The sequence below is a fragment of the Xenopus laevis genome, chromosome 2L (assembly GCF_017654675.1).
Source record: "Xenopus laevis strain J_2021 chromosome 2L, Xenopus_laevis_v10.1, whole genome shotgun sequence".
NCBI classification, from domain to species: domain Eukaryota; kingdom Metazoa; phylum Chordata; class Amphibia; order Anura; family Pipidae; genus Xenopus; species Xenopus laevis.
In genome coordinates, this window is record NC_054373.1 from 85286419 (window position 1) to 85300626 (window position 14208).

Consider the following 14208-nt stretch of genomic DNA (forward strand, 5'->3'; position numbering starts at 1 on the left):
CAAGCTATATGATCATATAGTCTCATAACTATAGAGAACATGCTAATTGGCAAGTGCATCTCTAGAGAGACTAGCTTTCAGTGGTGAGCATATACTACACATTAATTATGTATAAATATAAATCATACATGATAATAGATGAAACATATAAGATGCAGCATATATTATACATGTACTGCATATCAGAGCTTAGTGATTGATGTCACTGAATTCATCCATTGCTTATACCTGCACAAGGATGGCTGCAGATATAATAAAAATGCCATGCAAGATTACTTTTAGGAAATGTAAACTCTCCCCAACAGTAGACCTAGCTCTCCAAAGTAGGAAACCTAACTTTTGGGTGAATATCTTGCATTATAACATAGTTATGGTTAACATGAAATTCTGGCTTGTTGATTTTACACTGAAATTATAGGAGGTTTTATAGTGTTAATGCAAGAAAATTTATTTAAAGGGGTTGTTCACCTTCCAACACTTTTTTCAGTTCAGTTGGTTTCTGATGGTTCACCAGAAATAAAGACTTTTCCCAATTGCTTTCTATTTTCTGTGTGACATTTTTTTTAGTATTGAAGTGTAAAGTTTAATTTTTTACCTTCTTTTGTCTTTCTAAAGCAGCTCTGGGAGGGGAGGTCGCTGACTCTGTAACTGTTCTAAACTGATACATTAGTTGATACATTTCTTATCATTGTCCCTGCTGAGCAGAATCCCTGTTATCATTTATACAATATAGTTACTATTATTCCAAAGATACTCAGGAGCCCCCAGTCATGTGACTTGTGCTCTGATAAACGTCATCCCCTCCCTTCCCCCCCAGCAGCCCATCAGCAGATCAATGGCAAGGTAACAAGATAACAGCTCCCTGGTAGATATAAGAACAGCCCACAGTAGTAAAAACCCATGTCCCACTCTGACTCCTTCAGTTACATTGAGTAGGAGAAAAAACAGCTTGCCAGAAAGCAGTTCGAATGTGCAACACTGGCTCTTTCAGAAAGCACATGACCAGGCAAAATGACCTGAGATGGCTGCCTACACAACAATATTACAAATAAAAAAAATACTTGTTTGACCCCTTTAATGTTTTCAGCTCCAATCAGTGTAACAATGAATGGGGAACTAAGTGTTGTTTGGATTTCCGTTTCTATTTCATTCATGGAAGCCCCAAGGATCTGGTAATGGTTTTTATTAAGGAACATTGCATTAATAATCAAGGCCTGACCTTGATGGACTACATTTTCCAGTGTTCTTTAATCCCTGTAAACATGCTGGAGTTTGTGGAAAATCACTGCCGAAGAAACTGTCCTGTGACTGACTTTAGACTTAGCCTCCCCAAACAAAAAAAAAATCAAGCTCCGCCTGTATATCTAGGACATAACCTAAACATTTTGTAAAAAAAATATCCAAAATGTCTTTGTTTGAGCTTTTAAAACTTGGATTTTCAAGTCAAAAAAATCTCAAAATTTTTAGTGGGAAGGGGGTCTCTTTTCATTTCAATATGATTTTTGTTTGTGGCCAATTTTTTTATAATCTATGAGTTAAAAAAACAGGAAAAAAGTTTTTTCCTTTTTTTATTTGCAATCTCAAAAACTGGCCATGGTTTTCACCCAGACAGCCCAGTTATTGGTAGGGCTGCCCGGGTCAAAACTGCTTGACTAATTTTACAAATTAGGAAAACTGGGTAGGAAACACTGATTGCTACATCATAACTTCTGTCCACTCCAGAAGTAACCAGTCTCTGCTGTGACATCACTGGCCCACCACCCTGCCTGGACTGCGGAGCATTAAAATATGGCAACCCTCTCACCCACAATATTCTGTACCTAAAAGCACCAAATAACCAGTGCAAATCTGCTCTGTCTGTAGTCATGTGATGCCCCCAGACAGGCCCGGATTTGTGGAAAGGCCATCTGGGCCCGGGCCTAGGATGGCAGGATTTTAGGGGGGCAGCATGCTGCCCAACAACACCCACATTGGTTCAAAAACACTGGGGATGCGCTGGAGGTACAATCATTTTTTAAATTTCCTATGCGACAATCCCATTGCTCCAGTCCAGATGATGAAAATGTGCATGAATAAAGGGGAGGGGACAGGGGCATTGAACGGCAGTGGGCCTAGGGGCTCCCACTATGTAAATCTGCCCCCAGAAATATGGTTGATGCTACACAATTTGTTACACTTATAACAAATGATGTCTGGCCTTGATCAGGCCACAAAGGACTATCTTTTTTTTTTCCAAAATAATTTTTATTGTTTTTGCACAAACAATCACATACATCAACAGTGAAATTGTACTTAAAATTACAGCACAATATGAAATAACAATCACATAGGAGACAAAACATAGGGGGGGGGGTACCGTTTCCCATTACTCTTCCCTAATTTTCTAGATGAGATTAGTCTATGTCCAATCCTTCCTGTGTCAACCATGGCTCCCAAATTTTCGTAAATTTAGTCATGTTACCCCTTTTCTCAAATGTTAGCTTATACAATGGAAGTACCGCATTCACCTGTCTCCGCCACTTGATCATGGTGGGGTTATCCCCACCCATCCAGTGCATAAGAATTGTTTTCCTTCCATAATGATGTAAAATTTTAATCAAAGTACGAGTGCCCCTACTTGTATTGGGAAGATCACCAACGGCATCCAGTAATACCTGCTGCGGGTCTGTCGTCGGTGGTAGTCCCAGATCATTAACCATGTATCTAGCTATCTTATCCCAGTACTTTTTAATAAGTGGACAATCCCACCACATATGCATCCAGTGAGCAGGAGTCTGATGGCATCTATGACAAGCATCATTTTCCCTCCTTCCTATCTGATGTAATCTCTGAGGCGTAATATACACTCTGTGAAGGAGTTTGCATTGAATAAGTTTATCTCTCCCCGAAACCAAATGACAATATGGGTCCTCAGTAACCTCTTCCCAGTTGTCGTCAGTCAAAGTAGGTATATCCGCCTGCCACTTTAAAAACAGTGCCGGATATTTTGAGTCCTGACTACCCATAAGAGCCTTATAGAGTCTGGATACCACTTTTGTAGGGGAAGCATTCCAAGCCTGCTCCTCAATTTTGTAGGAATGTGAGGGCAAAGATAAAGTGCCAAATTGTTCCCTGAAGGCATGCCTTAACTGTAAATACCGATATTGCAGGAGTCGGGGTGGTGACATAGTTTGTTGTAATTGAAGGAGAGTGGGGAAGGTATCATTTACTTGTAGCTGTTCCAGATATTTAATACCGTGTTGTGGCCAGTATAAGAAATCTGGAAAATGCCGAAAGTGGGATAAGCTATTGTTGCCCCAAAGTGGTTGTTTAATACTGATATAGGCCGTCTTTTTCCCCATGCGCTTCATCTCCAGCTGCCATATTTTAATCGGGGTAGTTATAGTGAGAGGTTGAGCTGACATATTCACCCCTAATCGGTATGGGTCGTTACGAAGGGATTCCCAGGAGCCTACCGCTGATGCTTGAAGGATCAGTAATGGACTATTCATGTCTGGATTAAACCAGGCATGAAGGTAGGAGATCTGCGAGGCCACATAGTACTGTTGCAGATTCGGGAGCGCCAGACCACCCATATCTGTAGGCAACGTGAGGGTGTGCAGCGCAATCCTAGGGGCCTTATTCGACCATAAGAAAGGCCTGACTATAGCATCAATTCTACGAAATACCTTATTGTCAATGTACAGGGGGCAGTTACAAAGGACTATCTTTAACAGAACAAGCTTGTCTTGCTCAAATTATATTTGGCATAAAACATCAAAATAAAGTCTTAAAATAAAGACCCATTTTGTGTAACTATTTGGGGAATTGTCATGATAATGAATTTAGGCATCAATCTAAGAATGTTTTTTTGATTTATTATACTTCAAAATGGCTCTCAGAGATGGCAGCGTTTTTTTTTAAATGAGTGTTATTGTTGTTTAATACTGCAAGCTCTGTTTAGATGATGCTATAAAAAAAACAACATTTGGGATGATAAATCCACCTTTATGAGATTGACTTTCCTAAAAGTAATATATTTGCCAGTGATATGAGACATTGTTATTTTAATATTATTCAGCACACAGCAACACAGCAACATTTCTTTACTCAGTTCTACTCCTGTCATTGTGTGTGTGTACAGTATATATATATATAATACACAAAAGCCATGAATATCTTGTAAATTATATCCTTATAAACGGTGAGTAGTGATGTCATCAGTTATAAACGGTGAGTAGTGATGTAATTTCTGTCACATGACTCACTAAAATTTGTGTATTATAATTAATAAAGTACCCCCAGTTGTAAAATATGAGGATATTATAAGTTACCTCGGAGTTCCATGACCTGTATAAAAACACTCGGCCTTCGGCCTCGTGTTTTTATATGGTCATGAAACTCCTCGGTAACTTATAATATCCTTATATTTTACAAGAGGGGGTACTTTATTCACTATATATATATATATATATATATATATATATATATATATATATATATATATATATATAGTTTGAAAGTTTTACTTTGAAAGCAGCAAGTAAGTTGCTATTAGAAGTTACCTCGGAGTTCCATGACTTGTATTAAAACACTCGACCTTCAACCTCATGTTTTTATATGGTCATGGAACTCCTCGATAACTTCTAATAGCAACTTACTTGCTGCTTTCAAAGTTAACTTTCAAACTTTATTGCCCTTTTATTGGCCACCAGTGGGATCACCTGACTATAGTTGGGAACGGGTGGGGGCTAAAACATGGAGCTGGTCACTGCTCCTGTATAACTATAACAAACAAGGAAAAGTTGTGCTCACCACTATTTTTAAAAAAATTAAGCGGGGGTGCAATTACTTTAAAAGCAGCTAGTAAGTTGTGGGTAAAACTTAGTCCCTTTCTAAAATGTATAATGAAGCAATTGAATTCTTAATGAATCAGATGAAAATTGAGCTTAGGACTTTGATGTAGTTGGCCAGCTTAAATATATTGCAATATATGGACAAACACCTTTGTTTAAAGGGTAAGGCATTTTTTAGTAGCTTAAGGCACAAAATGTTTCAATGTCCACAATATATTGATAATGGGTTGAGTGCAGAGGACTCTTGTATTTGTCTATGTAACTTTGGATCATTCTTCGACATATAGGTATGAGACCTGTTATCCAGAATGCTTGGGACGTGGGAATTACATGATTTGGATCACTGTAATTTGGATCACCATTCCTTAAGTGTCAGATTACTCACTGTTTGCTTGAGCCTGGATAAGGAATAGCCTCTTCTGCACCTCCCACAATGAAGCAGTACCTTAAAAGTAGGACGGGGCTGGTCACGTGGAGGAGTGGCAGAAGTGCTGCAACAGGAACACTTCTAGTAGCGAAGTGCAAAATCATCAGGCACAGGCCGAGGTCAATGGCAGGCAGCTTAGGATCAATAAACCAAAATCAGGCAGAAGTCATCAAGAAGAGTAGTAAGAAGAGAAGTCTAGAAATCAGGCCGGGTCAAAAACTGGTTCCGGCAATCTGACACGCTGGTAGGAAATTATCTCTTCGCAAGGAAGTGCAAGGCTCGGCATCCTTTCAAGTGCATAGCACATGTGCAGAAATTGATGCACACGCATTCAAAGGTCAAGACGCGCATACGAGCGCCACAGCATACACAGACTTGACCGACAACTCTGACATGCACATGACACTGAGAATGTGGGCAACCACGGTTGCCAGGTGTGCCCTTACCCTTAGAACGGAACTGTATTGCAGTCACAGATTATATAGTCTGTGGAATTTACAGGAAAGTCAAATAGCATGTTTTTTTTAAGACTATCATAATAACTGACTGAAAGTGTTAGGGTATGGAAAACTTAGAGACCTGCAAGGAGCATACTGCAGGCAGAGCAAGGCACACACAGGGGGCATAGGGCAGGCAAAGTATGGCACGCACAGGGAGCATAGGGCAGGCAGAGTATGGCACACACAGGGAGCATAGATAGGGCAGAGTATGGCACACACAGGGAGTATAGGACAAGCAGAGTTTGGCACACACAGGGAGCATATGGCAGGCAGAATATGGCACACACAGGGAGCATAGGACAGGCAGAGTATAGCCTACAGGTATATGCTGCATGTTGTTCCTCAACAGGCGGGTAAAAAGGTACACCCATTTTACTCTCTGCCTGACACACACAGAGCAAAGCAATCAATTTACCATTAGGCTTACAATAATGAAACTGTTTTTGATGTCTGTGGTTGCTTACAATAACCCCTCTGATATTAGCCAGAATTCACAGACTGCGAGTCCAAGCCTTCTGAAGGGGTGATCGTGGTGGAAGTGGATTTAATAGGGATTGTCACCAGCAGAGAGGAGTGGTTAGATTTGGCAGGGCCCTGGAGGTCTGGTTCTCCAATAGGCTCCAATGGGTCTCCAGAGCAACACAATCTTATTTAATCGTGAACATCCTGGCTAAAAAACACACAGTTGTGTATAAGATGTGAAAATTTTCAAAAATATCTAGTTGCTTCAGCTTTTATCATTAGTAGGACACTGGCAATAATTACCTAAAATAAACCTGGTCAAGCCACTTACAGGCCTGATATTTTCAATTATTTTACAACACTTTTTTCAGATTTTGCATGTGCTTAGGGGAGTTTCTTTAAAAGAAAGGGAATATTTATGAAAATCTTCCCTGAGAAATAATTCATGAAGGAAGCTTTCCGAAGATAGGCATGCTGCCAACTAAGAAGCATATCTAAAATGCTCTATAAAAAACATAGCTTTTGGAATAAAATGTACTTTGCTATTTTGATGCCATGGTATGCCATGTACAATCACACTATTTAATGATTTTATGGGAATGTGTAGCCAAGTATAAACTTCTGGAGTAAAAATAAGTTTTAATGGTTTATGCAGAGTCAATAGTAGGATAAAATAATGGCACAATAATATATATGCCTTCTAGATGTCACCCACCCACCCATTTCCTGCCCCCATGACATCACTAAACTGCCCATTCTCTGCCCTGTGACATCACCAAGTAGGACCTCCTACTTCAGGCCATAAAAAATAATTCAGGAGGGTGGCAGCCCTAACACAAAGTAGTCTACAAATTACAAAAAAAGGCAGGACTCTGTGCTCTGTTTCAGATTGCAGTGCGTTATGAGTGCAGTCTGCTTTAGGGCATTACTTGACTCTAAAAGGGTGGGTGAGGGGAGGCACATAGACTTCCTCATCTACCAGCCCCCCACTCGCCCTTAATACACACGTTATTTGCATACCTAGTGCTGGCGGGGCCCATGTGCAGGACATGCAGCCAGGCCCCTGCCCTCCCCGATGCAATCTTTGTTACAGAGTTGGGTGCGTACAAGACTCTGAAGGGCTCGAGGGGTGCCACCCACTCGCACCCCGAGTAGTTCAGCTACTGGCAAGAAGTTCAGCCCACGTCATTGCCCTACACTTCGATCCGACTCTCGGTGCAGAGAGCAACAACCTTGGGGGATGAAAGTGCTTTTAAATGATCAGTAAGGGGCGTACTGCTGCAGTCACACCCCCTGGTGCATACCTCCCAACATTTTAGAAATAGAAAGAGGGACAAAAAGATTTACTCCACAGAGTGTGGCTAAATTTTTTTGACCATGCCCATTTTTATGACCACACCCCCTAATTGGCAAGTTATGGAAGTTTGAACACATTTCTGTGGTTTTTATGTGTTATTACAGTTTTGCTACTGAAGGTGAAGTGCCCTTTAAGACGATTGCCTTCTATATCTGAGACTATAATATGTCCCCTGTTCCCAGTTAATAGTTTGTTGAACCTCTGATCCCCCCGCCCCCCAATCTACATCTGTCTGCCTTCTTTATTTTGTTTTCACCCCTTACTATTTTGTTTTAACTTTCATTAAAGTGCAAAAATAAAACTTATTTTAAAAAAGAAGTTTGTTGAAATCTAAGTAGATCACTACTTATCAACAATTATTTACCACTGGCCCTTTCATAATGTTAGTATTCTCTTCCCCTTTTACATCAGTTTCATACAGCATATTTAACAATTATACTTAATTGTTTCTTTTCATTTAATTCTCTCTGAAATATAGGATTTTTTCCCCATAAGCATAAAAAAGAAGCAATGCAACCATGCTGTTACAATCAGTACTCAATCTCCCTCCTTTTCTTTTAAGCACTACCCACAAACTTCTTTGTTGCTGCTGGCTTGTTTTTTCAAAGGGCTTCATCATATCTATAAAGAGAAAAGAGGGGAGATTTTTTTTGGGGAGGTGGAGTCCTCTGCTGTGTACTTGCATTGAAAACAGGTTGCTGTTCTGCTCAGTGGTGCTGAAAGAAATTGGGCTGTAGCAGACAGAGCAGCTCTTGCAATGCAAGAAGATTCTACCTGCAGACAGAAACATCGCTCGATTCAAGCATCTTTCCTCTTGTTACTGTCATACCACTGCCACTCCTAGGATAGGAGTTTGTTAAATTAAATGAAGAGTAACACCAAAACGCAATTGTATCGGACATGGCCTATATGTTATGTTATGTAACCTGTGCCTTTTCTCCTTTTCATCAGCTTGAATTGCTGCCCCCATGGCTACACAGCAAGCTTTTTTATATAAACTATAGTAGTCTTTCTAAAGCAAACAAACAACTTTTACCAGTGTATGCTAACAGTATATTATATGTTAATTACTTTAAAACACTTACATTTTTTTGTTACTGTGCCTTTAAGGGTAATGACTTACTGATGAGCGGAAACACCCAACTCTGAATCCATCTGCGCTACCAGATTGCAGACTCCTTTATCAGCAAAGACAATCATATGTTTGCCAAGGTTTAAAGGAAAAACTATCACAAAGGTGATACTTTTTCCAGAGTCCACCTTTTTTGTGGTCCTTGGGGATTGGCATTTATATTATTATTAGGCAGTTAAAGAGCCAAAAATGTAACAACATATAAAGCAAACCCAGCAAAATGCTTAGAACCCCAGGCATATAGTGGGGATCAGAGTGATGAACTGTTTATACAGCATTATGCTTGTGAAAATGACAATTATGGGAGTTTCTGCCACCATAATGTATTTATTTTGCACATCTGAATCTATGTATTTTCTAGACATAATAACCAAGTTATAAGCAGGGAGGTGGGATATGTAATAGTGTCTTTTTGCTATTATGGTTATGACCAAAACCAGATGTTTAAAACTGATAACACTGATAAAAAATAATCAATTTCCTAGAACTACAACAACTCCTCCTCCCTGGGAAAAAAGTTAATTTTCTCATATTTCAGCTCCATCTGGGTCATTGCCTGGGCAACAAAAACAATGAGCTCAGTTATATTGATAGGAGTACTGGCCAATCAATGGAAGCCACATGTGTACAAGCATCATATCAATTGAATAAATCACGCCACATTCATATAACTATTTAGTATCAGCTAATCTGAAAGCCCCAGCAAATAAATAAAGCACCTAAACAATGCGAGAAACGACCATTGTATAGGAAAAAAAGAATCGATACTGTGATCAATATTCATTAGCTCCTAAATATTGAGAAATTAAACTAGACTTCACACGTGACTGATGCAAGTGAAAAAAACTACATACAAAAAGGGAAACATGAGCAGTGCCGAACCAACAACACAGGCACAGTCTTACCCATTAAACACTTTAATGAGTGAGCCAAAGTATCATAGAGCTGAAAAATTAAAGTCAATTTTCAAAGCCAAACAGAAAGCAGTGAAATTCAATAATATGTGTGTTTGTAATCCTTCACTAGATCAATAGGAGAAAGGCTTCATACTGTGTGGAAAGACGTCCTTGTCAGAACCCTTGTTGAAGTAGCTTTAGGGTAAGGTCACACTGGGCGTTTCAGGGAGATTTAGTCGCCTGTGAAATGAAAAATTGCCGGTGCTAACCACATGCGGCGATTCGTTTTCCAAAGTCGCCCGAAGTTTCCTTGTGAGGCAACTTCGAGCAACTTCAGAAAACAAATCGGCGCGTGTGCTTAGCGCAGGCGATTTTTAATTTTAGCCAGCGCAAGAGTGAGTGAAGGCGTTCGGGAGATTGGTTGCCGTAAAGGCGAGGCGATTAGTCGCCAGGCGAGTAAATCTCCCCGAAAGGCCCAGTGTGACCTTACCCTTAGAGTGGTGCACATAACAGATGTATGTATCTGTTTAAGGTTTCAACTTGTTGTCAATAAATTAAATAAAACATATACATATATATATATATATATATATATATATATATATATATATATATATATATGCATATATATATATATATGCATATATATATATATATATATATATATATATATATATATATATATACATATATATATATATATATACATATATATATATATATACACACACACACCAAGGACAGCCGGCACTCTCTAATAGAAAGTATCCATAATTTTATCCACAAGAAATCCAAGAAGGTCCGCACTCTCAAAGTGCATTAATCACAAACATGGATGCATTATATAAATACACTGGCAGAAAATTTCGATGACGATGCTCGCTGGTAATTAATATATATATATATATATATATATATATATATATATATATATATATATATATATACACACACACACGCAATTATCATATATAGATTAGCTCTATAACAGAGCTAATTTATAGCTGAAATTGACTTAGTGACGGAAATTCAGTAAATAGCAGGTGAAGGGGTAGGGGTATTTGGGTTATCTGATAAAACCTGTCTCATGTGGACTGCCTGCACTCTCGCTCTCTGTACAGTCAATTAGTGTTAATTATACAGATCTCTCAGGCCCAAGTGCATCTTCAGGAAAGAGATAACTCAACCTACCTCTTCATGCTCCATTCCACAGCAGTGTGAGGAGAGTGTAGCAGCTCTGTTTAGGGAGAAACGTGTGCTGTACAATTAAAAGTACCAGCTCTGAGTGAAGAGGGGGATGGAATAAAAAGGACTTGTGTTCTTTCTATCATAACTAGATGGCCAACTAGAGTATTTTCCATGATCTTTTCAACAAATTTTGATCTTTGTAAATAATCAAATTTAACATAATTAACATTATGTGGATTAATAACTTGAATCAGGCATAGGTGTACAATTAAAATGAAACGTCTCAATGCAAAAGCACAATGCAGGGATTTCTCTGTTTCCCTAAGTTGTCTAAGGATGCTGTGAGGTGTAGGCTGGCCATATACAAGAATTGTAAGGTTTATTTGATCAATTTAGGCATTCCACTATTAAAGGTTTGTAATTATAAATATCTAATATATGTACATATACTCCTGAAGGAAGGACCAGCACTCCAATTCAATGTGGATGCAATGGGATACATAATAAACTGCAAGTATATGTTGAATTTGAGTGCTGGTCCTTCCTTAAAAAGTAATTTGACATTGCACCAGCTTTTGGCTTGGTTATAATGTGGTCAGCTGAAAATAAATATAATTCACAGCCAGTGGTATTATAAATGGGCATTATAAAATGCTCCCATTGTACTCCACATCTGTTTAAATTAGGTGGGGTACATTTATTTACAAACTTAAAAATACCTTAAAAATAGCCATCTGTATCTAATATATATGGACTATTTACAGTCAGCACACACACCCTGTTTACAACCCATAATGCAGCATTTCTAGTCACCATTCCAGCATATATGTGTTGCAGAAAAAAGTATGCCCATTGCAACTTGTGCTATATGTTGATAGTTTGGTACATCTGTCACTAGCTGGATTAATATGGACATCATGGCATACAGAATTAATATAGGGCACATGCATGTGATTCAGTTGGCTCATGTAGGAGCATCTATTGGCCCAGTAGGCAGCCTCCTCTAGATGTTAGTAGACGCAACTGATGAACCAGTGCTCAGCAAAAGTATAGACAAGCACAAGTGGGTGAAAGTGGGTGGCATTTTTACTGTGCATTTGTCTGATATGCGTGCCTAATGTTGCCCCTTCCGATTATAAACAAGACTTATAATGTGCTAAATACCTCCAGGGATCACAACATGGCCAAACATCAGATAGGTAGGAGTATACAGGGAGGACAGGGTTCTCACTATCCTTGTGCATTTATTATGACACTGGCCCTGAAAACCCTTGAAAAAGTGTTGCTTTAAAAATGTATCTCCGATCTTGCTGAATTGTAGCTAATATGAATAAGCTGTGGGATACAGTTAGCAACATGAGGGCAAACCATGGCTGAACAATGATATTAACATCCCTTTTATGGAGGAACCCTGAAATCCATATTTTGATCAACAAATTCATATAATTTTCCCCACTTGACTTAATTTTTTTCACCTGATAAACGGGTTACCCAAGCTATATTAATTGAGTGAGCTCTGACCGAGAGACATCTAATCCAAACAAACACACATAGTGGGGTAAAAAGTGCTGCAAGCATGTCAGTCATCAGCTTGAAAATACACAGAAGCGCCGGTGCCCCACACACCCCTAATACGGGTTAGTGTAGATCATATTCCTTGAAGCCAGAGATCTGAGCAGAGAGCAGGACTATGACATACAAATGGCAGCATAAAGAACAGTTGAGGGCACTTCACCAGTTAATAACTCTATAAAACAGAGTCATCCTTAAGAAAAGTACGGCCTCATGCATTTCAGTACTGCTGATCAGAGTCAGTTCTAACCTAAAAGGTTTGGAGAGAAATCTTCTAAGACATTCTGATCTTTTAGCTCTGGGTGATGGCAGATTTTGTAACTGCACTAACTTGGCAGCAGATATAGGAGATAACATTTTTTTTTGGGAAAATGTGCATTGCAAGGGTAATTGCCCTACGTTGCCTCACAAGGAAACTTTGGGTGACTTCAGAATACGAAGCGCCACGTGTGCCATGCCGCAGGCGACTTTTCATTATAGCCCGCGCAAGACAGAGGGAAGGCGTTCGGGGAGATTAGTCGCCCCAAAGAAGAGGCGATAAGTCGCCAGGCGACTAAATCTCCCCGAAATGCCAGGTGTGCCATTCCCCTAAGGGTCCAAGTGACCACTGCTGCTATTAACAATTGGATTAACGAGTGGGTCCCATACTGATAGTTGCTGAAAAGACCTAGTCTGTGAGACTTCCTGAGCAATCCCAGCAGATTCAAGCACTGCAGCTGCCCAAACACAACAAGCAGACACTGCTTATCATAGAGAATCTGTTCCTCTACACTTACCATATAGTTACCGAGTGGGAAGTGTGTGCTTGTGAGTGCTTTGGTGAAAAAAAAAATCAATTTGTTCATGCATTCCCTAGCAGTTGTTTCTATTGCCAATTGGCGGCTCTACTGAAATCTTTGCTGCTGCTTTTTTTATTTTTATTTTTTTTTTGCATCATTTGACCATTGATTCTTGCCCCCTTTGCTAGAGTGCCATTGAGCACATTATTAATAATTTTCAGCCTCAGTGTTGTCATTGTTTTTTTGTAGGTTCTGACCTACAGAATGCTACAACTGTTTTATTTCCCTCTGCTACCTATTGTATTATGTAAGGGATAAAGGCTATGCACCCTTTTTGTTCCATGTCACTAAATGAAGGCATGTGTGGACCAAAACTTCATTTACTCTGATTTGTGAATGGTCATATAACTGTGCCATCAGCATTTTGAGGCTGTGTTAATAATCTCCCTTTTCCCTTAAATACAGAGCTAGAGCCTTTACCAACTTTTTACTCTCATTCTTTCACCCTCCCTCGTTCTACTGTATTGTCCTCTGTGTTTCTATCTTATTCTCTCTCTCTCTCTCTCTCTCTCTCTCTCTCTCTCTCTCTCTCTCTCTCTCTCTCTCTCTCTCTCTCTCTTTTAAAGATTCTTCACATCCCTTAGTAACAGTGACTCTTCCTTGGCAACAGGGAGCTTCCACGTAACACTTTTCAACAAACCAAACAGGCAGAAAATAGCTTCAATTTATGACGTAAGGAACCTCTCTGCTAAGTGCATGATGCCCCTGTTCGGAGTTTAACCCCTTTTCTGCTAACGAACCCTGCAGTACTTTTGGAAATCCTTTAAAAAAAAGACATTTTTCATGGTTGCTAGGAGGTGGATGAGATGTATCACTGTAGGTTAAGTCATCTTTAGAATAGAGGGATTGTGACACTGACATTTTAAATTATGTAACAATGGCTTCTTTCCATGCAATGGGAGGGCATTTCTTTCTTTCAGGGTTGATCATATTAATGATGGAGAAGAGGCAGAGCTTAGAAGAGCTATGAAGCTTGTATTTAAAGGGTGAAGTTCTCCAT